Source organism: Arachis hypogaea, chromosome 17 (assembly GCF_003086295.3).
Source record: "Arachis hypogaea cultivar Tifrunner chromosome 17, arahy.Tifrunner.gnm2.J5K5, whole genome shotgun sequence".
Classification (NCBI taxonomy): domain Eukaryota; kingdom Viridiplantae; phylum Streptophyta; class Magnoliopsida; order Fabales; family Fabaceae; genus Arachis; species Arachis hypogaea.
In genome coordinates this window covers 113,826,059-113,853,305 of record NC_092052.1, presented here as the reverse complement: position 1 = coordinate 113,853,305, position 27,247 = coordinate 113,826,059, and the positions used below count along the sequence as shown (strand labels likewise).

Below are 27,247 nucleotides of genomic sequence, written 5' to 3'. Positions count from 1 at the left end.
ATCAACCAGCAAATTCCAATTATCAATCAACAAAGGAGTTTGATAACTCAAGTGTCACCAATTACTCAACCAAAGCCAAAAGGAGAGAAATCTAAATATTGAAAACATCAATCACATAAATTGAAGAAAGCAACCATAAATCTGAAATACCTCAAATTACATTAAATAAAGAAATCAATTCTAACATGGAGTTCAATAACCAAATTGGGAAAATGAACAAACTAAAGTAATGGAATAAATAAAAGTAGAAGAGAAACTAAATTAAAGGAACATTGAACCTGGAATGGAGAATAAGTAAACCTAACCTAAGAGAAATCCTAAATCCTAAAACCTAGAGAGAGGAGAGAGCCTCTCTCTCTAGAAACTACATCTAAAACCTAAATTGTGAATAATGAATGAATGAATTGATTCCCCCACTCTGTAGCCCCAAATCTGTGTTTTCTGGGCCAAAAACTGGGTCAAAAACAGCCCAGAAATCGGGGCAATTTCTGATACATCCAGCACGCGGCACTGTCACGCGTACGTGTCGTCCACGCGTACGCGTGGATTGAATTTTCTCCAGGTCATGCGTACGCGTGATTCACGCATGTGCATCACTTAACAGCATGGCAACTATTGCAAATTATATATCATTTCGAAGCCCCAGATGTTAGCTTTCCAACGCAACTAGAACCGCCTCATTTGGACTTTTGTAGCTCAAGTTATGGTCGATTTAGTACCAGGAGGTCAGGCTGGACAGCTTAGCAATTCCTTCAATTTCTTGTATTCCTTCCACTTTTGCTTGCTTCCTTTACATCCTCTAAGCCATTCCTTCCCTGTAATCCCTGAAAACACTTAACACACATATCAAGGCATCGAATGGTAATAAGAGAGGATTACACATAGCAAAATTAAGGCCAACGAAGCATGTTTTCAATCATGGCACAAAATTAGGAAGGAAAATGTAAAACCATGCAATTAGTATGAATAAGTGTGCAAAGACTTGATGAAAACCACTCAATTGAGCACAAGATAAACCATAAAATAGTGGTTTATCAGAGTGCATGCAAGGGAACCTCTATGGTCTCTACATGAGCCTTTGCTTCCTTTAATTCTTGGATAAGAATTTTTTCAGTGGGTGAAGAACTGAAGATTGATGGTTTAGAGGTTATAGAAACTCTCGTTGTAAGTATAGTTACTAAACCAAGCAATCAACCTTTCTTACAAAAGTTTTTGGTTGTCACAAGTAACAAACCCCTTTAAAAATTGTTAACCGAGTATTCAAACCTCGGGTCGTCTTCTCAAGGAACTGCAAGGAAGTATGTTCTTATTACTGGCTATAAAGGTTGTAATCGGGGTTTAGAAGGTGAGAAGCAAGTGATTTAAATGACAAGTAAAGTAGATGGCAATTGAAATAAATAAACACTGTAAAGCAACTTTTGGCAAGGTAAGAGAAATTAGAAGTCTAACTTGGTTATCTCCCTCAACAATAATGAAAGTTGAATCTAAATTCCACTTAGTTAACCTTTACTAAAGTAAAGGAAAGTCAAGGGACTAATTAGTTTGACCTTCGAATCCTATTTATTTTCCTAAGAAAAAGTTGGGATTATTGAAGTTCAGTTCAATTAGCAAGATAACAATTATCAATTATGCTGAGTTTAATAATGTTGAGTTACTGATTTCTTAACCAAGACCAAAAGGGAAAAAGTAAAATTGTTGGAATAAAAATGTCCTTAGATGGGAAGCAAAGGTAACACAAATTAAAGAGAAAGCAATCAATAACTGAAATACCTCAAATAATCATTAATTTAAATCATAACATGGGAAGGATTCATAAGTCAAGTTGGCAACATTTATAGGTACGAATAAAAGCATTAAAGTAAATATTAAACCTGGATCGAGAGTCACTCTTACAAACTAAGAGAAGTCCTAAATCCTAATCCTAATCCTAAGAGAGAGAGGAGAGAACCTCTCTCAAACTAAATCTAAATCATGGAAAGTGAAAATTGGCGAGCTCCCTCTGAATGGATGCATTCCTACACTTTATAGCCTCTAATCTGTGCTTTCTGGGCCGAAAACTGGGTCAAAAACAGTCCAGAAATCGCCCCCTGTGTATTCTTGTGCGTTCAGGTCGCGGACAAGTGACGCGGAGGCGTCGTCCACGCGGCCGCGCGGATTGAAGTTCGCAGATGCAACGCGTCCGCATGGATCACGCGTTCGCGTCGCCTAGCGTCAGGGCAACAATGGCATATTATATATCAAATCGAAGCCCCGGACGTTAGCTTTCCAACGCAACTAGAACTGCATCGTTTGAACCTCTGTAGCTAAAGTTATAGCCGTTTGAGTGCGAAGAGGTCAGGCTGGACAGCTTAGCAGTTTCTCCAACTTCTTGTATTTCTTCCACTTTTGCATGCTTCCTTTCCATCCTCTGAGCCATTCCTACCCTGTAATCTCTGAAAACACTCAACACACATATCAAGGCATCTAATGGTAATAAGAGAGGATTAATAATAAGCAAATATAAGATCAAAGAAGCATATTTTCAATCATAGTACAAAATCAGGAAGGGAATATAAAACCATGCAAATATTATGAATAAGTGGGTAAAGAGTTGATAAAATCCGCTCAATTGAGCACAAGATAAACCATAAAATAGTGGTTTATCAGTGGGTGCTGAACACCCAGTAAGTGTGCCATTACTGGCGTTCAACGCCAGTTCTGGTGGTTCTTTGGGCATTGAACGCCCAGTAAGACCTTCCCTACTGGCGTTCAACGCCAGATTCCCTTCCAATTTGGGTGTTGAACACCAGCTTTGATGCTTGTTTGGGCGTTGAACGCCCTGTGAGATCTTCCTCACTAGCATTCAATACCATCCCAGTTTCTCTAGATTCGGCCTCATCCTCAGTGGTGATGGCCTTGCACTCTTCTCTTGGGTTTACTTTAGTGTTACTGGGAAGAGTGTCAGGAGGAGTCTCAGGGATTCTCTTACTCAGTTGACTAACTTGTACCTCTAGATTTCTAATGGAGGACCTTGTTTCAGTTATGAAACTATGAGTGGTCTTAGAGAGGTTGGAGACTATAGTGACTAAGTTAGAAAGGCTCTGCCTAGGAGTCTCCATATGTTCCTGAGAAGATGGGAATGGTGGCCTGTTGTTAAACCTATTTTGGGTTCTTCCACCTTGATTTTTATTGAAGCCTTGCTGAGGCTTCTGTTGATCCTTCCATGAAAGGTTATGATGGTTCTTCCATGAGGGGTTGTAGGTGTTTCCATAGGGTTCCCCCATGTAATTCACCTCCTCCATCATGGGTTGTTCAGGATCATAAGCTTCTCCTTCAGAGGAAGCTTCTTGAGTCCTACTAGTTGCAGCTTGCATTCCAGTCAAATGATGAAAGATCATATTGATCTGTTGGGTCAAGATCTTATTTTGAGCCAATATGGCAGTCAGGGTGTCTACTTCAAGAACTCCTTTCTTCTGAGCTACCCCATTATTCACAGGGTTTCTCTCAGAAGTGTACATGAATTGGTTGTTTACAACCATCTCAATGAGTTCTCTTGCTTCTGCAGGCATTTTCTTCAAGTGGAGTGATCCACCTGCAGAGCTGTCCAATGATATTTTGGACATCTCAGAAAGACCATCATAGAAGATACCTAGGATAGACCATTCTGAGAGCATGTCAAGAGGACACCTCCTGATCAGTTTCTTGTATCTTTTCCAAGCTTCATATAGGGATTCACCTTCTTTTTGTCTGAAGATTTGAACTTCCACTCTGATTTTACTCATCTTTTGAGGAGAAAAGAATTTGGCCAAGAAAGAATTGACTAATTTTTTCCAATAGTCTAGGATTTCTTTAGGTTGAGAACCCAACCATATCCTAGCTCTGTCTCTAACTGCAAAGGGAAAGAGCATAAGTCTATAGACCTCAAGATCCACTCCATTGGTCTTAACAGTGTTATAGATTTGCAAAAATTCAGATAGAAACTGATGTGGATCTTCCAGTGAAAGTCCATAGAACTTGCAATTATGTTGCATTAGAGAGACTAATTGAAGTTTAAGCTCAAAGTTGTTTGCTCTAATGGCAGGTATGGAGATATTTCTCCCATCGGAATCAGAAGTTGGTATGGTGTAGTCACCAAGAACCTTTCTTGCATCTTCTCCATTGTTAGCATTGTCTGCCATGCTTTTAGCTTCTTGTTCGAAAATCCCTGTGAGGTTTCCTTCGAAATGTTGTGCTTTAACTTGTTGTAGACACCTCTTCAAGGTCCTCTCAGGATCAGGATCAAGATTAAAGAGAGGTTCTTTATCTCTGTTCCTGCTCATAAGCAAGAAAAAGAAAACAAGAAAGAAGAAGAATAGGAGCTCTATGTTCAAGAACAGAGGACTCCCTATGAGATGTGAAGAAGAAAGAAGAATGATGATAAAAAGAAGAGAGAAAGAATTTGGAAATAGAGAGGGGGAGAGAAGTATCAGTAATTCAAAAATAAAGAAGAATGAGATTTTAAAATTAAAATATTTTTGTTTTATTTTTATTTATTAATTAAATTCAAAAATAAAAATTAATTAACTAAAAATTTAATTAATGAATTTCAAAAAAGAAGAGAGAGAAATAGAAAAGATATTTTTGAAAATTAGAAGAGAGAGAAAGAAGAATTAGTTAGGAAGTTTTAAAAAAGAAGAAAGAGAAAACAAGCAACTAATTAAGAAAAGATTTGAAAACACGATAAGATGGAAGATTAGAAAAGATTTGATTTTAAAATTTAAAATTAGAAAAGATAAGATAGAAATTGAAAAAGAATTGAAAAATATTTGATTTTAAAATTTAAAAACAAGATAGGATAAGATAGAATCACAATTAAAAGAAAAGATTTGAAAAGATTTGAAAAAGATAAGATTTTGAAAATTGATTTTTGAAAAATATTTGATTTTTTGAAATTTGAAATTTGAAATTTGAAATTTTAATTTTTGAAATTGAATTTTTAAAATTTGAATTTGAAATAGAATAAGATAGGATTTTTGAATTTTAAAGAAAGATAAAAAGATAAGATAGTGGTTTGAAAAAGATATGATTTTTTGAAAAGATTTTATTTTGAAAAAATTTGAATTTGAAATTAAAAACTAAGATAAGATAAGATAGTGATTTTGAAATTAAAATTTGAAATCTTTTTTTATGATTTTCGAAAATTAAGATGAAAAAGATAAAAAGATAATTTTTTTTGAATTAATGAAGAAAGAGAAAAACAAACAAAAAGACACCAAACTTAAAATTTTTAGATCTAAGACACCTAGAATTCGAAAATTGCAAAGAAAAACACAAAGAGACACCAAATTTAAAAATTTTAAAATCAAAACAAGAATACTTTGAAGATCAAGAAGAACACTAAGAACAAAACTTAAAGAATTTAAAGAACATGCAAAGGACACCAAACTTAAAAATTTTGAAAACCTAAGATACTAATTTCAAAAATTTTAAAAGAAAAGACATAAAAAGACACCAAACTTAAAAATTGACAAAAGATTCAAACAAAAGACACTATTTTTGAAAATTTTATTGAAAGAAGACTCAAGAAATTCGAAAGGACTTAAACAAGAACAAGAACAAAGACTCAAACCAAAGATCAAGATTAATAAAGTAAAGAAAAGGTTTTTGAAATTTTTTATTTTTTTTATTTTTCGAAAAAGAAAATAAAAGACTCAAATAAAATTAAAAACAATACCTAATCTAAGCAACAAAATAATCCATTAGTTTGTTCAAACTCGAACAATCCCCGACAACAGTACCAAAAACTTGGTGCGCGAAATTACAGTTCGCACAACTGAACCAGCAAGTGCATTGGGTCGTCCAAGTAATACCTGAGTGAGTCAGGGTCGATTCCACGAGGATTGTTGGCTTGAATCAAGCTGTGGTTGTTTTGTAGATCTTAGTCAGGCAGATAGAAAAGTTGTTTGTTTGTTTAAAGCACATAAAAGTAAAATAAAGATAATGTTACTCAATTGAAGGTGAATGCAATGATAAGAAGATGGTTATGGTTTTGGAGATGCTTTATTCTTCTGGATCAATTCAGTTTTACTGTCTCCTCTAACCGTGAATGATTTCTTCTATGGCAGGCTGTATGTGATCAACGCCTTTCTTGAGAGGTCGCTGATTCTCCTCCAGAGCTGAACACCAGGGTTAGTGCGCACCCAATCTGATTGAGGGTGAAGCTCCTGCAGTCCATTCCCCTTAGTGATCCTACTCAAAACACCACAGACAAGGTCAAATCTTCTGGATCAGAGAATGATGCGCCTTTGGTTCTAGCCTCTACCACAAAGACTCTAATCTCCCTATACCTCGGCTAAACTAGTGTCTCGAGAAGTCTCCAACGAAGTCGTGGATTAGCCGTCTAAGAGATGTATAATCAAGCTAATGGTTCATCATTGTCCGATGAAAGACTCACTTTGAACCCATGTAGAATGAGATAACCTTGTGCCGGTTCAACGCATTCATAAGGATGAAGAACGAAGATACATCTTAGAATAAAGAATCAAACACGGATTGAAGATAGAACAGTAATACTTTTATTAATCCATAAAACTCAGCAGAGCTCCTCCCCTCAACCTAGGAGGTTGAGACTCATACTGATAGAAAATACAATGAAACGTGTAAAGTGTTCAAAAAAGGCCTCTGACTCTCCCGAAAGTATAAAAGTTCTCAAATAAATACTAGACTAATGACTAAGGATTACAGAAATATGATAGGCTTAGGCTTGTAGTGCGAAAATCCACTTCCGGAGCCCACTTGGTGAGTGTTTGGGCTAAGCTTTAGTGTCTCCCACGTGCTAGGATGCTCCTTGGGCATTGAACGCTGGCTAGGGATACCTTTATGGGCGTTGGACACTGGCCACTTTTCTGTGGGCGTTGGACGCCAGAATTGGGTAGATGGCTGGCGTTGAATACCAGTTTTGTGACTTCAATTCTGAAGCAAACTATCCATTATTATACAATGATGGAAAGCCCTGGATGTTAGCTTTCCATAGCCATTGAGAACGCTCCATTTGAACTTCTATAGCTCCAGCAAAGCTCTTTCGAGTGCAAGGAGGTCAGATACTAACAGCATCTGTAGTGCTTTCTCTGCCTCTGAATCAGACTTTTGCTCCAGCTCCTCAATTTCAGCCAGAAGATTCCTAAAATTGCATAAAAACACAAAAACTCATAGTAGAATCCAAAAATGTGAATTTTGCACTAAAACCTATGAAAACATAATAAAACTTAAATAAAACAGGCTAAAAATTATATGAAAATGATGCCAAAAAACGTATAAAATATCCGCTCATCAGATAACCACTGCTTGCTCAGTCCAGCAATCCTTGTGGGATAAACCCTCACTCACTTGAGGTATTACTTGGATGACCTGGTGCACTTACCGGTTAAGTTGTGCGGAGTTCTAAATTTTGCGCACCAAGTTTTTGGCGTCGTTGCCAGGGATTGTTCGAGATTAACAAACTAACGGTTGTCTTGTTCCTTAGATCATGTACTTTTCACTGTTTTTCTTTTGTTTGTGTTTCTTGTTAAATTTTTCAAACTTTCTTGGTTTCTTTTTTAAAATTAAAAAAAATATTTTCTTTTATTTGAATCTTGTGTCAATTTTTAAGTTTGGTGTCTTTTTGGTGTTTTCTTTTTCTTGAAATTTTTGAAATTTGTGTTCTTGATTGTTCTTCCTTGTGTTCGAATTTGTTCTTGGTATTTTTCTTTGTTTGATTTCAAAATCTTTAAGTTTGGTGTCTTGTTGTGTTTTCCTTTCAAATTTTCGAAATTCGTCTCCTTTGATTTCAAAAATTTTAAGTTTGGTGTCTTTTGGTATTAGTCTTTTTAATTTTTCAAAATTAAAAATTTCAAATTTCAAATTTCTTGTTATCTTATTTTGATTTAATTTCAAATTTTAACTTTGGTGTCTTGTTAATTTTTTTTTTTTTATCTTTTTATCTTTTCAGATCTTTACCTTATCTTTTTTTCCTTTTCTTTGAATTTCAAATTTTGTTATCTTATCTTATTTTAATTTCAAATTTTAAAATTCAAATTTTAAATTCAAAATTTTAAAAATCAAATATTTTCAAATTTCAAATCTTATCTTTCTTTGTTTTACATTTTCTTCCAAATTCAATTTGCAAAAATCTTCTTTTAACTTTCTCTCTTTTCAAATTTTAAAATTTTCAAAATCAAATCTTTTATTTTGTTTTCAAATCTTGTTAGTTAGTTAATTACTTTTTTTATCTTATTTTAACTTTAAACGTTTGGTGTCTCTTTAATTCTTTCTTTCCTCTTTTTCAAATCTTCCTAACTTCTTTCTCTTCCTTCTTTTTCGAAAATCTTAATCTCTTTCTCTCTCTTCTTTTTCGAAAATATTATACTACTTTCTATCTCATCTTTTTCAAAAGAATTTATCTCTATCTCCCTTTCTAATTTTGAAAATTATTATTAATTAAAGGGCACCTACAATTTCCTTTCTTTCTATCTACTTCTTTCACAAGGAGACCTCTACACTCTGATATAGAGACTCCTTTCTTCTTCTCTTCTTGGTTTCTTTCTTTTGTTTATGAGCAGGAATAGGGATAAAGAATCTCTCTTTGATCTGGATCTGGAACCTGAAAGAACACTAAGGAAACGTCTACAGCAAGCTTAAACTAGCAGAGCCAAGAGTAACATTACAGAAGCTCTTGAGCAAGAAGCTGAAAATATAACAATGGCAGCCAACCCAGATAATAGAGGAGATGCAAGAAAGGTCCTTAGATCTTACATTGCCCTCAATTCTGACTTCTATGGGTGCAGCATCTCCATCCCTGCCATTAATGCCAACAATTTTGAGCTGAAGCCTCAACTGGTCACTCTAGTTCAACAAAACTGCCAGTTTCATGGACTTTCATAGGAAGATCCTAATAAATTCATATCTGACTTCCTGCAGATATGTGACACTGTCAAAACTAATGGAGTAGATCTAGAAGCTTACAAGCTTATTCTCTTTCCCTTTACGGTTAGAGACAAAGCTAGGCTGTGGCTGGATTCTCAACCTAAGGAGAGCCTAGATACATGGGAGAAGGTGGTCAACGGATTCTTGACAAAATTCTTTCCATCTCAAAAGCTAATCAAGCTTAGGGTGGAAGTTCAAACCTTCAGACAAAAAGAAGGTGAATCCCTCTATGAAGCTTGGGAAAGATACAAGCAACTGATCAGGCGATGTCCTCCTAACATGATCTTAGATTGGACCATGCTAGAGATCTTCTATGATGGTCTCTCTGAGATATCCAAGATGTCCTTGGACCACTTTGCAAGTGGATCAATCCACTGTAAGAAGACACCTGAAGAAGCACAAGAGCTCATAGACATGGTTGCCAACAACTAGTACATATACACTTCTGAGAGAAATCCTGTAAATAGTGGGGCCACTCAGAAGAAGGGCATCCTAGAGGTAGACACCTTAGACGCCATCATGGCTCAGAACAAGCTCATATCCTAACAGATCAACATGATCTCTCAACACTTAAGTGGGGCACAGAACCCAACTGCTTACTGTCCAGAGACAGTGTATGAGTTGGACACTGCTGACAATACCTGGACCACAATAGAGGAGGTAAACTACATGGGAAACTCCTCCAGACCCTCCCACAATAATCCCTATTCGAATACATACAATCAGGGATGGAGGAACCACCCTAACTTAGGGTGGAGAGAGTAGCAGAGGCCTCAACAAGGCTTTAACAACAACTAGAATAGAATAAACCAGAATAGGTTCAATAATAGACTATTCGAATCCTCTTAGCAACAAATGGAGACACCCAAGCAGAGCCTCTCTCACTTGGCCACCATAGTCTCCAATCTTACTAAGACCACTCACAGTTGCATGACAGAAACTAGGTCTTCCATCAGAAATTTGGAAGTACAGATTGGTCAGCTTAGCAAGAGGATCCTAGAGATTCTCTCTAATACTTTTCCTAGCAACACAGAGATAAATCCAAAGGAAGAGTGCAAAGCCCTCATGGTGGAAGCCAAGGCCGAACCCACAGAGGAATCTACTAAGGAGGAACTGAAAGAAATCAGAATTCATGAGGATGTCCCTATGCACGCCCCTCTAGAGGCTGAAGAGCTTGAAGAATATCCCTCTTCAAATGAGGAAGAGGAGACCAAAAAGGAGCAAATTTCTCGGTTCCTAGCCATCTTCATGAAGCTAAAGGCCAGTTCCTCTGATGCAGAAGCGTTGGAGAATAAGCCTCCAGTGCTAACCAAGGAGCTCAATACCTTGGTTCAAAAGAAGCTGCCTCAAAAGCTACCGAACCCTAAAAGCTTCCTAATTCCTTGTACTATAGGGGCAATCACCTTTGAGAAGGCATTATGCGACCTTGGCTTAAGCATCAACTTCATGCCTCTCTCTGTGATGAAGAGGCTAGGAATTCTAGAGGTGCAATCTGCCAAGATCTCATTGGAGATGGCAAACAAGTCCTTGAAAAGGGCATATGGCATGGTGGAAGATGTCCTGATGAAGGTTGAAGATTTCTACATCCCTGCAGATTTTTTGATCTTGGACACAAGGGACGACAAAGACGAATCCATCATCCTAGGAAGGCCTTTTCTAGCCACTGATAAAGCCTTCATAAATGTTGAAAAGGGAGAGCTAGTTCTGCACCTAGGAGAGGATTGCATCCTATTTAAGATCCCCAATCCTCAATCTCCCTCTAACATAGGTACCATAGTACATCACTTGGTATTCCAACCTTCTCTCTTAGTACAGAGCTACACAGAACCCCTAGACACCAATCCTAAGTTTGGTATTAGGGAACCATCATCATCTGCTGAGAAAAGAGGTACCAAGAAGAAGGTACCTAAAGGCTGGAAGAATAAAACGATCCCCACTGAAGGCCTCTCACCTGGCATGAGAGTGATCTTTACTAAGAGTCCAGTTATTACATATACTGTGCACAGAATCTTGTCTCTAGAGCATGTGGAGCTCATCCATGATAGTACAGGAAGAAAGTTCACTGTAAGGGGAGAAGATCTAAGCTCCTACCTACCTCCGTAAAGGAGTTGACCGTCAAGCTAGTGATGGTAAAGAAGCGCTTGTTGGGAGGTAACCCAAACATGAGTAGAGTCCTAGGTTTTTATTTCCTTTTGTTCATTTTCATTTGGGTTAAGTTTTAAAGTTTATTAGTTTTTCTTTGCTTTTTGTGATCATGTACAGTATTTAGGACAGAAACAGAAAAATTCAAAGATGGAAACAGAACACCTTGGGGAGATCTCCTTGCTGGCATTGAACGCCAGACAAGGAGAAACATGGGTGTTAAATGCCTAAAGAGGACCAAGGAGCTGGCGTTGAATGCCAGAGAAAGAGTACTCTGAGCGTTCAACGCCCATCAAGGAACAAATGCTGACGCTGAACGCCAGAATAGGAGCATTATGGATGTTCAATGCCCTTGAGGGATCAAGCACCGGTGTTAAACGCCAGGGAATGACCATCCTGGGTGTTCAACGCCCTTCAAAGACACAATGCTGGCATTGAACGCCAGACAGGGAGCAAGGCTGAGCGTTCAACACCCCAAAGGGGGCAGCCAGGCCTGCATTTTAACACCCCTATGGGAATTCAACGCCCATTCCTGGCGTTGGGCGTTGAACGCTAGGTAGGGGGCAGGCACACTCGAGCTTAGAAGCTTCTCAGCCAGTGGGTTCCACAGAATCTCCACTTAACCCACCTTTTTTCTCTCTCCTACTTTCTAAACCTTGAAACCCACACCCTACTTCCCCTCTTCCCAAAACACACTCCTTCCCAAATCCATCATAAATCCCATCACTTTAATTCTCCACCAATCCCACCAAGTTCAAATTCAAACCATTTTCCGCCCAATTCCCCCTTCCATAACCGAACCCTAACACTCCCACCCTATAAATATCCCTTCATTCATCCCATTCTCCTCACCTATAAACACTCTCTCCCTCTTACCCTATACACTTTCCACACTCTTCTTCTTCCCCCATTCCCCCACTTAGCTGAAACTCTTCCTCCCCTTTTATCTCTATTAATTCTTTCCTTCTTTTACTCTTTTCTTTCTTTTTATTCATATTTGCTCGAGGACGAGTAAAGTTCTTAAGTTTGGTGTTGTAAAAGCTTTGCTTTTTTATTTCTACCACTCTTAAGTATGGCACCCAAGGTCGGTGAAGCCTCAAGGAAGAGAAAGAGAAAAACTCCCGCTTCCTCTTTTGAACCATGGGAATCATGGAGATTCATCACTAGAGCTATGTGGTGGTAAGGCATAAAAGGGTGCATCCTATCTCAGCTGTTGGCACACTAATGGTGCGAGAATTCTATACCAACGCATGGGTCACAAAGGGGCATGACACTAGAGTGAACCCCAAGCCCAAAAACATCCACACCATGGTTTGAGAGCAACTCTTGGACTTCAGTCCGAAAAGTGTGAGGTTGACATTGAAATTACCTCAAATGCAAGGTGACCCACACTCCTATATAAAAAGAGTAAACTCTTATCAGAGGATGGAGTAAGTGCTCACTAACATCTGTGTGAAGGAAGCCCAATGAAGGCTAGATGCGCATGGCAAGCTGGTACGCGAAATCGTGATTACACTTTAATTATGTAAAATTCATTGCTCTTTCTTTCCCTGGAAATGGCGCCAAAAACATGATGCCAAGACCATGGTTCACAACTCCGTGTAACTAACTAGCAAGTGCACTGGGTCGTCCAAGTAATACCTTACGTGAGTAAGGGTCGAATCCCACGGAGATTGTTGGTATGAAGCAAGCTATGGTCACCTTGCAAATCTCAGTTAGGCAGATATAAATTGATAATGGTGTTTTCGAATTTAATATAATAAAATAGGGATAGAAATACTTATGTAATTCATTGGTGAGAATTTCAGATAAGCGAATGGAGATGCTTTCGTTCCTCTGAACCTCTGCTTTCCTACTATCTTCATCCAATCAGTCTTACTCCTTTCCATGGCTGGCTTTATGTGATACATCACCACTGTCAATGGCTACTTTCGGTCATCTCTCGGGAAAATGATCCAATGCCCTGTCACGGCACGGCTAATCGTTTGGAGGCATCACCCTTGTCAATGGCTTCATCTTATCCTCTCAGTGAAAATGGTCAACGCACCCTGTCACGGCACGGCTATTCATCTGTCGGTTCTCGATCATGCTGGAATAGGATTTACTATCCTTTTGCGTCTGTCACTAACACCCCGCAATCGCGAGTTTGGAGCTCGTCACAGTCATTCATTCATTGAATCCTACTCGGAATACCACAGACAAGGTTTAGACCTTCCGGATTCTCTTGAATGCCGCCATCATTTTAGCTTACACCACGAAGATTCTGGTTAGGAGATCTAAGAGATACTCATTCAGTCTAAGGTAGAACGAAAGTGGTTGTCAGGCACGCGTTCATAGGGAATGATGATGATTGTCACGTTCATCACATTCAGATTGAAGTACGAATGAATATCTTAGAAGCGAAACAAGATGAATTCAATAGAAAACAGTAGTACTTTACATTAATCCTTGAGAAACAGCAGAGCTCCACACCTTAATCTATGGAGTGTAGAAACTCTACCGTTAAAATTACATAAGTGAAAGGTCCAGGCATGGCCGAGATGGCCAGCCCCCAAAACGTGATCAATAGATCAAAAGATAATCCAAAGATGGTCAAAAGGACCTCTAATACAATAGTGAAAGGTCCTATTTATAATAAACTAGCTACTAGGGTTTACAGAAGTAAGTAATTGATGCATAAATCCACTTCCGGGGCCCACTTGGTGTGTGCTTGGGCTGAGCTTGAGTGTTGCACGTGTAGAGGTCCTTCTTGGAGTTGAACGCCAGCTTTTGTGCCAGTTTGGGCGTTCAACTCTTGTTTTGGCTCCTTTTCTAGCGCTGGACGCCAGATTTGGGCAGAAAGCTGGCGTTGAACGCCAGTTTATGTCAGCTATTCTTGGCCAAAGTATGGACTATTATATGTTGCTGAAAAGCCCTGGATGTCTACTTTCCAACGCAAGTGGAAGCGCGCCATTTAGAGTTCTGTAGCTCCAGAAAATCCACTTTGAGTGCAGGGAGGTCAGAATCCAACAGCATCAGCAGTCCTTCTTCAATCCTCTGAATCTGATTTCTGCTCAAGTCCCTCAATTTCAGCCAGAAAATACCTGAAATCACAGAAAAACACACAAACTTATAGTAAAGTCCAGAAATGTGAATTTAACATAAAAACTAATGAAAACATCCCTAAAAGTAACTAAATCCTACTAAAAACATACTAAAAACAATGTCAAAAAGCGTATAAATTATCCGCTCATCACAACACCAAACTTAAATTGTTGCTTGTCCCCAAGCAACTAAAAATCAATTAGGATAAAAAGAAGAGAATATACTATAAATTCCAAACTATCAATGAAACATAGCTTCAATCATATGAGCGGGACTTATAGCTTTTTGCCTCTTGAATAGTTTTGGCATCTCACTCTATCCATTGAGGTTCAGAATGATTGGCATCTATAGGAACTCATGGTTCAGATAGTGTTATTGATTCTCCTAGTTCAGTATGATGATTCTTGAACACAGCTTCTTTATGAGTCTTGGCCGTGGCCCTAAGCACTTTGTTTTCCAGTATTACCACCGGATACATAAATGCCACAGACACATAATTGGGTGAACCTTTTCAGATTGTGAATCAGCTTTGCTAAAGTCCCCGATTAGAGGTGTCCAGGGTTCTTAAGCACACTCTTCTTTTGCTTTGGACCTTGACTTTAACCGCTCAGTCTCAAGTTTTCACTTGACACCTACACGCCACAAGCACATGGTTAGGGACAGCTTGGTTTAGCCGCTTAGACCAGGATTTTATTCCTTTAGGCCCTCCTATCCACTGATGCTCAAAGCCTTGGGATCCTTTTTATTTGCCCTTGCCTTTTGGTTTTAAGGGTTATTGGCTTTTTGCTCTTGCTTTTTTTTTTTCTTTTTTTTTCGCCTTTTTTTTCTGCAAGCTTTGTTCTTTGCTGCTTTTTCTTGCTTCAAGAATCATTTTTATGATTTTTCAGATTATCAAATAACATGTCTCCTAGTCATCATTCTTTCAAGAGCCAACATATTTAACATTCTTAAACAACAACTTCAAAAGACATATGCACTGTTCAAGCATACATTCAAAAAACAAGAAGCATTGTCACCACATTAATATAATTAAACTAAGTTCAAGGATAAATTCGAAACTCATGTACTTCTTGTTCTTTTGAATTAAAACATTTTTCATTTAAGAGAGGTGATGGATTCATAGGACATTCATAACTTTAAGACAAAGTTACTAACTACTAATAATCATTTAATGAAGACACAAACATAGATAAGCACATAACATAGAAAACAAAAAACAGAAGAAATAAGAACAAGGAATGAATCCACCTTAGTGATGGTGGCGTTTCCTTCTTGAGGAACCAATGATGTCCTTGAGCTCTTCTATGTCTCTTCCTTGTCTTTGTTGCTCCTCCCTCATTGCTTTTTGATCTTCTTTTATTTCATGAAGCATGATGGAGTGCTCTTGATGTTCCACCCTTAGTTGTCCCATATTGGAACTCAATTCTCCTAGGGAGGTGTTGATTTGCTCCCAATAGTTTTGTGGAGGAAAGTGCATTTGAGGCATCTCCGGGATCTCATGGTGATGATCTTCATACGCCTCTTGAGCTTCATGAATGGGCTCTCTTGCTTGCTCCATCTTTTTCTTAGTGATGGGCTTGTCCTCTTTAATGAGGATATCTCCCTCTATGTCAATCCCAGCTGAATTGCATAGGTGGCAAATGAGGTGAGGAAAGGCTAACCTTGCCATAGTGGAAGACTTGTCAGCCACCTTGTAGAGTTCTTGAGGTATAATCTCATGAACTTCCACCTCTTCTCCAATCATGATGCTATGGATCATGATGGCCCGGTCTATAGTAACTTCAGACCGGTTGCTAGTGGGAATGATTGAGCATTGAATAAACTCCAACCATCCTCTAGCTACAGGCTTGAGGTCCAATCTTCTTAGTTGAACCGGCTTGCCTTTGGAGTCAATCTTCCATTGAGATCCTTCTACACATATGTCCATAAGGACTTGGTCCAACCTTTGATTAAAGTTAACCCTTCTAGTATAGGGGCGTTCATCTCCTTGCATCATGGGCAAGTTGAACGCCAACCTCACATTTTTCGGACTAAAATATAAGTATTTCCCCCGAACCATTGTAACATAGTTCTTTGGATCCGGGTTCTTACTTTGATCATGGTTCTTGGTGATCCATGCATTGGCATAGAACTCTTGAACCATTAGGATGCCGACTTGTTGGATGGGGTTTGTTAGAACTTCCCAACCTCTTCTTTGAATTTCATGTCGGATCTCCAGATACTCATTTCTTTTGAGTTTGAAAGGGACCTCAGGGATCACCTTCTTCTTAGCCACAACATCATAGAAGTGGTCTTGATGGGCTTTGGAGATGAACCTTTCCATCTCCCATGACTCGGATGTGGAAGCTTTTATCTTCCCTTTCCCCTTTTCTAGAGGATTCTCCGGTCTTAGGTGCCATCAATGGTAATGGAAAAACAAAAAGCTTATGCTTTTACCACACTAAACTTAGAATTTTGCTCGCCCTCGAGCAATAAAAGAAAGAATAGATGAAGAAGAAGAAGAAATGGAGGAGAGGGAGAGTGGAAAGTGTTTCGGCCAAGAAGGGTGTAGAGGGGTGTGTTGTGTGAATTTGATGAAGAATGGAGGGCTTTATATAGGGAAGGGAGGGGGGAAAGGTTTCGGCCATATGGGTGGGTTTGGGTGGGAAATTGGTTTTGAATTTCGAAGGTAGGTGGGGTTTATGGGGAAGAGTGGATGGATGTGAGTGGTGAAGAGGTGATGGGGAAGAGAGTTTGAGGTGATTGGTGAAGGGTTTTTGGGGAAGAGTGTTTATGGGGTTGTGTGAAAGAGAGTGGTGAGAAGAAGTGAGTGGAGGTAGGTGGGGATTCTGTGGGGTCCACAGATTCTGAGTGGATCCTGTGGGGTCCACAGATCCTGAGGTGTTCAAGGATTTACATCCCTGCACCCATTAGGCATGTAAAAATGCCTTTGCACACAACTCTGGCCATTCAGCGCCAGGTTGGTGGCCATTTTGGGCGTTCAACACCCATTTGTGTGCCATTTCTGGCGTTGAACGCCAGAACCATGCCTGTTCTGGCGTTCAGCACCCAGAAGCTGCCCATTTTGGGCGTTCAGTGCCAGAACCATGCTCTGTTCTGGCGCTGAACGCCAGACAGATGCTCCTCCAGGGTGTGATTTTTCTTCTGCTGTTTTTGATTCTGTTTTCAATTTTTCTATTTATTTTGTGACTCCACATGATCATGAACCTATAAAGACATAAAAAACAATGAAAATAAAAATTAGATAAATAAACATTGGGTTGCCTCCGAACAAGCGCTTCTTTAATGTCAATAGCTTGACAGTGGGCTCTTCATGGAGCCTCACAGGTGTGCAGAGCTTTGTTGAGACTCCCCAACACCAAACTTAGAGTTTGGATATGGGAGTTCAACACCAAACTTAGAATTTGGTTGTGGCCTCCCAACACCAAACTTAGAGTTTGACTGTGGGGGCTTTGGTTGACTCTGCTTTGAGAGAAGCTTTTCATGCTTCCTCTCTATGGTTGCAGAGAGAGATCCTTGAGTTTTAAACACAAGGGAGTCCTCATTCATTTGGAGGACTAATTCTCCTCTGTCAACATCAATCACAGCTCTTGCTGTGGCCAGGAAAGGTCTTCCTAGGATAATGGATTCATCCTCTTCCTTTCCAGTATCCAGGACTATGAAATCAGCAGGGATGTAAAGGCCCTCAACCTTTACTAACACGTCCTCTACTTGTCCATAAGCCTGTTTTCTTGAATTATCTGCCATCTCTAATGAGATTTTAGCAGCTTGCACCCCATAGATTCCCAGTTTCTCTATTACAGAGAGGGGCATGAGGTTTATTCCTGAACCAAGGTCACACAGAGCCTTAAAAATCATGGTGCCTATGGTACAAGATATTATGAACTTTCCAGGATCCTGTTTCTTCTGAGGTAATGTCAGTTGATCCAGATCACTTAGTTCATTGATGAACAAGGGAGGTTCAACTTCCCAAGTATCAATGCCAAATAATTTGGCATTCAGCTTCATGATTGCACCAAGAAACTTGGCAGTTTGCTCTTCAGTAACATCTTCATTCTCTTCAGAAGAGGAATACTCATCAGAGCTCATGAAGGGCATAAGGAGGTTCAATGGAATCTCTATGGTCTCTAGATGAGCCTCAGAGTCCTTTGGTTCCTCAGAGGGAAGCTCCTTATTGATCACTGGACGTCCCAGGAGGTCTTCCTCCTTGGGATTCACGTCCTCTCCTTCTCTTGCAGGTTCGGCCATTTTGGTTATGTCAATGACCTTGCACTCTCCTTTTGGATTCTCTTCTGTATTGCTTGGGAGAGTACTAGGAGGGATTTCAGTGATCCTTTTACTCAGCTGGCCCACTTGTGCTTCCAGATTTCTAATGGAAGATCTTGTTTCATTCATGAAACTTACAGTGGCCTTAGATAGATTAGAGACTAGGTTTGTTAAATTAGGAGTATTTTGTTCGGAGTTCTCTGTCTGTTGCTGAGTGGATGATGGAAAAGGTTTATTATTGTTAAACCTGTTTCTCCCACCATTATTAAAGCCTTGTTGAGGCTTTTGATCCTTCCATGAGAAATTTGGATGATTTCTCCATGATGAGTTATAGGTGTTTCCATAAGGTTCACCTAAGTAATTTACCTCTGCTATTGCAGGGTTCTCAGGATCATAAGCTTCTTCTTCAGAAGATGCCTCTTGAGTACTGTTGGATGCAGCTCGCATTCCATTCAGACTCTGAGAAATCATATTGACTTGCTGAGTCAATATTTTGTTCTGAGCCAATATGGCATTCAGAGTATCAACCTCAAGAACTCCCTTCTTCATAGGCGTCCCATTATTCATAGGATTCCTTTCAGAAGTGTACATGAACTGGTTATTTGCAACCATGTCAATGAGTTCTTGAGCTTCTGCAGGCGTTTTCTTTAGGTGAATGGATCCACCTGCAGAAGTATCCAATGACATCTTTGATAGCTCAGATATACCATCATAGAATATATCCAGGATGGTCCATTCTGAAAGCATGTCAGAAGGACACTTTTTGGTCAGCTGTTTGTATCTTTCCCAAGCTTCATAGAGGGATTCACCTTCTTTCTGTTTGAAAGTTTGAACATCCACTCTAAGCTTGCTCAGCTTTTGAGGAGGAAAGAACTTGGCTAAGAAAGCCGTGACTAGCTTATCCCAAGAGTTCAGGCTATCTTTAGGTTGAGAGTCCAACCATATTCTAGCTCTGTCTCTTACAGCAAAAGGGAAAAGCATGAGCCTGTAGACTTCAGGATCTACTCCATTAGTCTTAACAGTATCACATATCTGCAAGAATTCAGTTAAGAACTGAAAAGGATCTTCAGATGGAAGTCCATGAAACTTGCAGTTCTGCTGCATCAGAGAAACTAGTTGAGGTTTCAGCTCAAAGTTGTTTGCTCCAATGGCAGGAATGGAGATGCTTCTTCCATGTAAATTGGAATTAGGTGCAGTAAAGTCACCAAGCATCCTCCTTGCATTATTATTATTTTCGGCTGCCATCTCCTCTTCCTGTTCAAAAATTTCTGAAAGGTTATCTCTGGATTGTTGTAATTTAGCTTCTCTTAGTTTTCTCTTCAGAGTCCTTTCAGGTTCTGGATCTGCTTCAACAAGAATGTTCTTGTCCTTGCTCTTGCTCATATGACAAAGAAGAGGGCACAGAAAAAAATAATAATAATAATAAGGATCCTTTATACCACAGTATAGGGATCCCTTTGTGAGTGGAAGAAAAGAGGGAGACAAAGAATGGAATGTAATGGAAGAAACACAACTGTGAGGAGGGTATAGATGTGAGATGAGATGTTAGTAGATGAATAAATAAATAGAATAAGATGGGAGAGGGAGAATTTTCGAAAATAATTTTTGAAAAAAGGGTTAGTGATTTTCGAAAATAGTTTTTGAAAAAGGTTAGTAATTTTCGAAAAATTTTGAAATCAAAAATAAAAATAATTAGTTAATTAAAAAGAAATTTTTGAAAAAGGAAGAAGATATTTTCGAAAATTAGAGAGAGAGAGAGTTAGTTAGGTAGTTTTGAAAAAGATAAGAAACAAACAAAAAGTTAGTTAGTTAGTTAAAACAAATTTTGAAAAGATAAGAAGTTAGGAAGTTAGAAAAGATATTTTGAAATCAAATTTTTGGAAAAGGTGAGATAAGAAGATATTTTTGAAAAGATATGATAGAAATTAGTTTTTGAACAAAAAGATTTGATTTTTAAAATCACAATTAATGACTTGATTCACAAGAAATCATAAGATATGATTCTAGAACTTAAAGTTTGAATCTTTCTTAACAAGCAAGTAACAAACTTGAAATTTTTGAATCAAAACATTAATTGTTTATGTTATTTTCGAAAATTATGTGATAAAGATAAGAAAAATATTTTTGAAAAATATTTTTGGAATTTTTGAAAATAACTAAGAAATTTGAAAAAGATTTGATTTTCGAAAAAGATTTTGAAAAATGTGAGATTTTCAAATTGAAAATTTGATTTGACTCATAGGAAACAACTTGATTTTTAAAAATTTTTGAAAAAGTCAATCCAAATTTTCGAATTTGACGAGAGAAAAAGGGAAAGATATTTTTTTATTTTTGAATTTTATGATGAGAGAGAAAAACAAGAAAAATGATGCAATGCATGAAATTTTTAGATCAAAACAATGAATGCATGCAAGAATGCTATGAATGTCAAGATGAACACCAAGAACACTATGAAGATCATGATGAACATTAAGAACACATTTTTGAAAAATTTTTAATGCAAAGAAAACATGCAAGACACCAAACTTAGAATTCTTTAATGCTTAGACACTAAGAATTCAAGAATGCATATGAAAAACAAGAAAAGACACAAAACATGCAAATGCAAAGATCAAACAAGAAGACTTACCAAGAACAACTTGAAGATCATGAAGAACACTATGAATGCATGAGAATTTTCGAAAAATGCAAGATGCATATGCAAGTGACACCAAACTTATAATATGACTCAAGACTCAAACAAGAACAAAAAATATTTTTGATTTTTTTATGATTTTATGATTTTTTTTGGTTTTTTTTCAAAAATTATTTAGTAAAAGAAAAATAAGGATTCTAAAATTTTTAATATGAATTCCAGGAATCTTGCATTCTTAGTCTAAATCTTCAGTCCAAGAATTAGACATGGCTCACTAGCCAGCCAAGCTTTCAATGAAAGCTCCGGTCCAAAACACTAGACATGGCCAATGGCCAGCCAAGCTTTAGCAGGTGAATCAGGAACAGCAGCAGGTGGATTAGCAACAACTAGCTTGCTCTTGATAACAAATTGCTACCTCAGTCCAAATAAATTTAGACATGGCTTTACAGCCAGCCAGGCTTCACATGCTTCATGAAACACTAGAATTCATTCTTAAAAATTTTGAATAAAATTATATGTTTGAAAACAATTTTTTTTTTTCGAAAACAGATGAGAAATTTTTGAAATATTTTTGAAAAATTTTTGAAAAGAAAACAAAAAGAAAATTACCTAATCTGAGCAACAGGATGAATCGTCAGTTGTCCATACTCGAACAATCCCCGGCAACGGCGCCAAAAACTTGGTACGCGGAATCGTGATTACACTTTAATTATGTAAAATTCATTGCTCTTTCTTTCCCTGGAAATGGCGCCAAAAACATGATGCCAAGACCATGGTTCACAACTCCGTGTAACTAACCAGCAAGTGCACTGGGTCGTCCAAGTAATACCTTACGTGAGTAAGGGTCGAATCCCACGGAGATTGTTGGTATGAAGCAAGCTATGGTCACCTTGCAAATCTCAGTTAGGCAGATATAAATTGATAATGGTGTTTTCGAATTTAATATAATAAAATAGGGATAGAAATACTTATGTAATTCATTGGTGAGAATTTCAGATAAGCGAATAGAGATACTTTCGTTCCTCTGAACCTCTGCTTTCCTGCTATCTTCATCCAATCAGTCTTACTCCTTTCCATGGCTGGCTTTATGTGATACATCACCACTGTCAATGGCTACTTTCGGTCATCTCTCGGGAAAATGATCCAATGCCCTGTCACGGCACGGCTAATCGTCTGGAGGCATCACCCTTGTCAATGGCTTCATCTTATCCTCTCAGTGAAAATGGTCAACGCACCCTGTCACGGCACGGCTATTCATCTGTCGGTTCTCGATCATGCTGGAATAGGATTTACTATCCTTTTGCGTCTGTCACTAACGCCCCGCAATCGCGAGTTTGGAGCTCGTCACAGTCATTCATTCATTGAATCCTACTCGGAATACCACAAACAAGGTTTAGACCTTCCGGATTCTCTTGAATGCCGCCATCATTCTAGCTTACACCACGAAGATTCTGGTTAGGAGATCTAAGAGATACTCATTCAGTCTAAGGTAGAACGAAAGTGGTTGTCAGGCACGCGTTCATAGGGAATGATGATGATTGTCACGTTCATCACATTCAGATTGAAGTACGAATGAATATCTTAGAAGCGAAACAAGATGAATTCAATAGAAAACAGTAGTACTTTGCATTAATCCTTGAGAAACAGCAGAGCTCCACACCTTAATCTATGGAGTGTAGAAACTCTACCGTTAAAATTACATAAGTGAAAGGTCCAGGCATGGCCGAGATGGCCAGCCCCCAAAACGTGATCAATAGATCAAAAGATAATCCAAAGATGGTCAAAAGGACCTCTAATACAATAGTGAAAGGTCCTATTTATAATAAACTAGCTACTAGGGTTTACAGAAGTAAGTAATTGATGCATAAATCCACTTCTGGGGCCCACTTGGTGTGTGCTTGGGCTGAGCTTGAGTGTTGCACGTGTAGAGGTCCTCCTTGGAGTTGAACGCCAGCTTTTGTGCCAGTTTGGGCGTTCAACTCTTGTTTTGGCTCCTTTTCTAGCGCTGGACGCCAAATTTGGGCAGAAAGCTGGCGTTGAACGCCAATTTACATCGTCTATTCTTGGCCAAAGTATGAACTATTATATATTGCTGGAAAGCCCTGGATGTCTACTTTCCAACGCAAGTGGAAGCGCGCCATTTAGAGTTCTGTAGCTCCAGAAAATCCACTTTGAGTGCAGGGAGGTCAGAATCCAACAGCATCAGCAGTCCTTCTTCAATCCTCTGAATCTGATTTCTGCTCAAGTCCCTCAATTTCAGCCAGAAAATACCTGAAATCACAGAAAAACACAAACTCATAGTAAAGTCCAGAAATGTGAATTTAACATAAAAACTAATGAAAACATCCCTAAAAGTAACTAGATCCTACTAAAAACATACTAAAAACAATGTCAAAAAGCGTATAAATTATCCGCTCATCACAAGCCCTACCAACTGAGTAGGATTGACCTCAAGCCAGTGGCTAGAGGATGGTTAGAGCTTGTGCAATGCTCCATCATCCCTACTAGTAACTGGTCTGAAGTTACTATTGACCGAGAAATAATGGTGCATTGCATCATGCTCAGAAATGAGGTAGAGGTGCACGAGGTAATCCCTCAAGAGATATACAAGGTAGCCACAAAATCCTCCACCATGGCAAGGCTAGCCTTTCCACACCTCATCTATCAAATGTGCAATTCGGTTGGAATTAACATTGCAGGAAATGCCCTCATAGAGGAGCTCAAACACTCCATTGGATTCACCAGAGGAAGCAGTAGCCGCCGACACTAAGGTGATCACATTCCATTATTCCTTGCTTATGTTAAATTCTATTTTTCATTGTATTTTATCTTATTATCTGTTTTATATTTCTAGTGCATGATCATCTTTAGTATTTTGTTCTTTCCTTGTTTTGTCTTAAGCTATAAAATATCCTATGTATCCCTCACCATGCTTAAAAGAAAAAGTTATTTGAAAAAGAATAGTGAGATACATAAATTTAGAGTTATATCTTAAGATTAGTCTAACTATTTTGATGTGGTGACCTTGCATTTACTTTCTAAATGTATGAATTAATAGTGCATATTGGATATTGGAGTTAAGTATGTTAGCTCTTAAAAGAATCATGAATTTAGAGAAATATTATTGGTTCTCCGAAAAACCAAAAAATATTGATTCTTAAAGCTAGAAAAAGCAGCGGAAAAAAAAAAGAGAAAAAGTGAAATAAAAAGCTCAAAAGAAAAAGCAAAAGAGCAAGGATCCAAGGTTTTGAGCATCAATGGTTAAGAGGGTCAAAAATTGGCCTAAAAAAGTTCAAATGAGCTGCTACCCCTAACTAAATGCTTATGGTGTGAAGGTGTCAAGTAAAAATCTTGAGACTGAGCAGTTAAAGTCGAGATCCAAAGCAAAAGAGTACGCCTAAGAACTCTGGACACCACTATAAGGGACTTTAAGCAAAGTTAAAGTCGAATCCAAAGGGTTCCCCAAGTTAAGTGTCTGTGGCATTTATGTATCCGGTGGTAATACGGGAAAACAAAACGCTTAGGGTCACGGCTAGGCTCAAAAAGGTGTGAAGCACCTGAAGAAGTTGTGTTCAAGAATCAAGAAAAACTAAAAGAAGAGAATCAATAATATCATTCGGATTCTAGTTCCAAGAGACACCAACATTTCTAAGCTTCAAGAGAAAGTGAGATGCCAAAACTATTCAGAAGTAAAGAGCTAATAGCCCCATTCAGTATTTAGAACTAAGCTTCATTGACAACTCTGAGAATTATTGTATTTTTCTCTTCCATTTAGTCCCATTTTGTTTTTGGTTGCTTGAGTACAAGCAACAGTTTAAGTTTGGTATTGTGATGAGTGGATATTTTATATGCTTTTTGGCATTGTTTTCTTAGTTTTTCTATACATTTCATTAAGTTTTAATTGATTTTAGTAGGTTTTAGTGAAAATTTCACTTTTTGGATTCTACTTTGAGTTTTTGTGTTTTTGTTATGATTTCAGGTAATTTCTGGGTGAAATTGGCAAGTTTTGGCAAAGTCTGATTCAGAGGCAAAGAACGGAGTGTAGATGCTGTCAGATCCTGACCTCCATGCATAACAATGAGCATTTCTGGAGCTACAGAGGTTCAAATGATGCGTTCTCAATGGAGTTAGAAAGCTAACTTCCAAGGCTTTCCAGCAATATATAATAGTCTATACTTTTCTTTGGAAGGGACTGCCCATATTGGGCGTTGAACGCCCAAACTACCCCCTTTCTGGTGTTCAACGCCCCACAAGGATCAAAGCCAGCGTTGAATGCCTAAACCTAATGTTCTATGCCACCAAGGGAGCACAAGGCAGCATGGACAACCCCCTAATGGGTGTTCAATGCCCATTCCTCAAGTTGGACGCCAAGCTCAGCCCAAACACTCAACCAAAGTTGGCCTAGGAGTGGATTTTTGCACCTTTAGTACTCTAGTCTATCATAATTCTGTACTTTTTCATTATTAGATTAGTATATAGAAGAAAAGATCATCCATGTTTAGGATCTTTGGCCTCATCTTCTTCCATCACTTTCAAATTACATTGTAAAGCATGAGTCACTAAACCTCCTAGGTTAAGGCTAGGAGCTCTGCTAATTCTAATGGATTAATAATATTACTGTTTCTATTTCAATCAATGTTTGATTTCATTCTAAGATGTATTTTTGTTCTTCAATCCTTATGAATCTGGGGTGGAACTAGCGTATGACCCCTTGTTCTACATGAGTTCTTGCGAGTCTCGAGAGGGATAACATTGAACTACAAGCTTGAGATTACATCTCTTAGACGGCTAATTCACAATCTCGTTGGGGACATAGGAACATCTGTTCAACCGAGATCTGGGGCGATTAGGGCCTTTGTGGTATAAGCAAGAATCATAAAACTTCATTCTCCAATCCGGAAGATCTAACCTTGTCTGTGGCATTTTGAGTAGGATCACCAGAGATTGAATTGCTAGAACTTCACCCTCGTTTAGATTGAATGACCATTAGCGTGGCATTTGATCTGGATCAGAAAAGATTAATGACCATTAGCGTGGAATTAATCACTTACAGCTTGCCATGGAATGAATCATTCATTATTGGAATAGACAGTAAGAAAAGTTAATCCAGAAAGATAAGGCATCTCCAAAGCCTTAACTGATTTTTCACTATTGTTTCTTTGTTATTTCATTATTGCTTTCTTATTTATTTTATGCACATTCAACAACAGCCAATCAATTTTCTATTCTCCTTACTAAGATCTGCAGGATAACCACAGCTTGCTCAGTCCAGCAATCGTCGTAGGATCGACCTTCACTCACCTGAGGTATTACTTGGATGACCCGATGCACTTGCCAGTTAAGTTGTGCAGATTTCTAAATTTCGCAAACCAAGCGCCCAACGCCATTCAGGCTGTGCCTAGCGCCATGATCCCCGCGCTTAGTATCGATGTGTAATGACCCAATATTCAGTACGTCATGATCATACTGAAAATCAAGTGTCACTAAATTGCCTTCCTAAAAATTAACTATTTATTACTAAGCTTGTAATCATATCAATGCGAGAACAATTTTTTGAAAAAACTAATAATTAAATAAGTACGATAAAATAACACAAACATCAGAGATAGAGATAATGTACATTATACATACTACTTACATATTGATAAACCACTATTTTATGGTTTATCTTGTGCTCAGTTGAGTAGATTTTATCAATCTTTCATATACTTGTTCATATAAAATGCATGTTTTACATTCTCCTTCCTGATTTTGTGCTATGATTGAAAACATGCTTCTTTAGACTTATATTTGCTAATATTAATATCTCATATTACCATTCGATACCTTGATATGTGTGTTAAGTGATTATAGGAATTACATGGCAGGAATGGCTTAGAGGATGGAAAGGAAGCATGCAAAAGTGGAAGGAATACAAGAAACTGAAGGAACTGCTAAAGCTGTCCAGCCTGACCTCTTGGTACTAAATCGACCATAACTTGAGTTACAGAGATCCAAATGATGCGGTTCTAATTGCGTTGGAAAGCTAACATCCGGAGCTTCGCAACAATATATAATTTGCCATATCTGCCCCGAAGTTAGGCGACGCGGACGCGTGGATGAAGCGCACGCGTCGCATCTGCGAAATTCAACCCACGCAAACGCGTGGACGACGCTTCCGCGTCACTTTACCGCAACCTGTATGTACTGGGCTATTTTTTA

General features: G+C 38.4%; 3 non-coding genes across 3 annotated transcripts; 2 read left to right on the top strand and 1 right to left on the bottom strand.

Moving 5' to 3' along the window:
- Nucleotides 1-3,646: 3,646 nt before the first annotated feature.
- LOC112768140 (small nucleolar RNA R71) lies at nt 3,647-3,755 on the top strand. Its single transcript, XR_003185578.1, has one exon. It is a non-coding gene; the product is annotated as a small nucleolar RNA R71 (small nucleolar RNA).
- A 5,341-nt stretch (nt 3,756-9,096) lies between these two features.
- On the bottom strand, nt 9,097-9,200 carry LOC112767953 (small nucleolar RNA R71). The gene has a single exon (XR_003185392.1). It is a non-coding gene; the product is annotated as a small nucleolar RNA R71 (small nucleolar RNA).
- A 9,952-nt stretch (nt 9,201-19,152) lies between these two features.
- On the top strand, nt 19,153-19,260 carry LOC112767913 (small nucleolar RNA R71). Its single transcript, XR_003185353.1, has one exon. It is a non-coding gene; the product is annotated as a small nucleolar RNA R71 (small nucleolar RNA).
- Nucleotides 19,261-27,247: the final 7,987 nt, after the last annotated feature.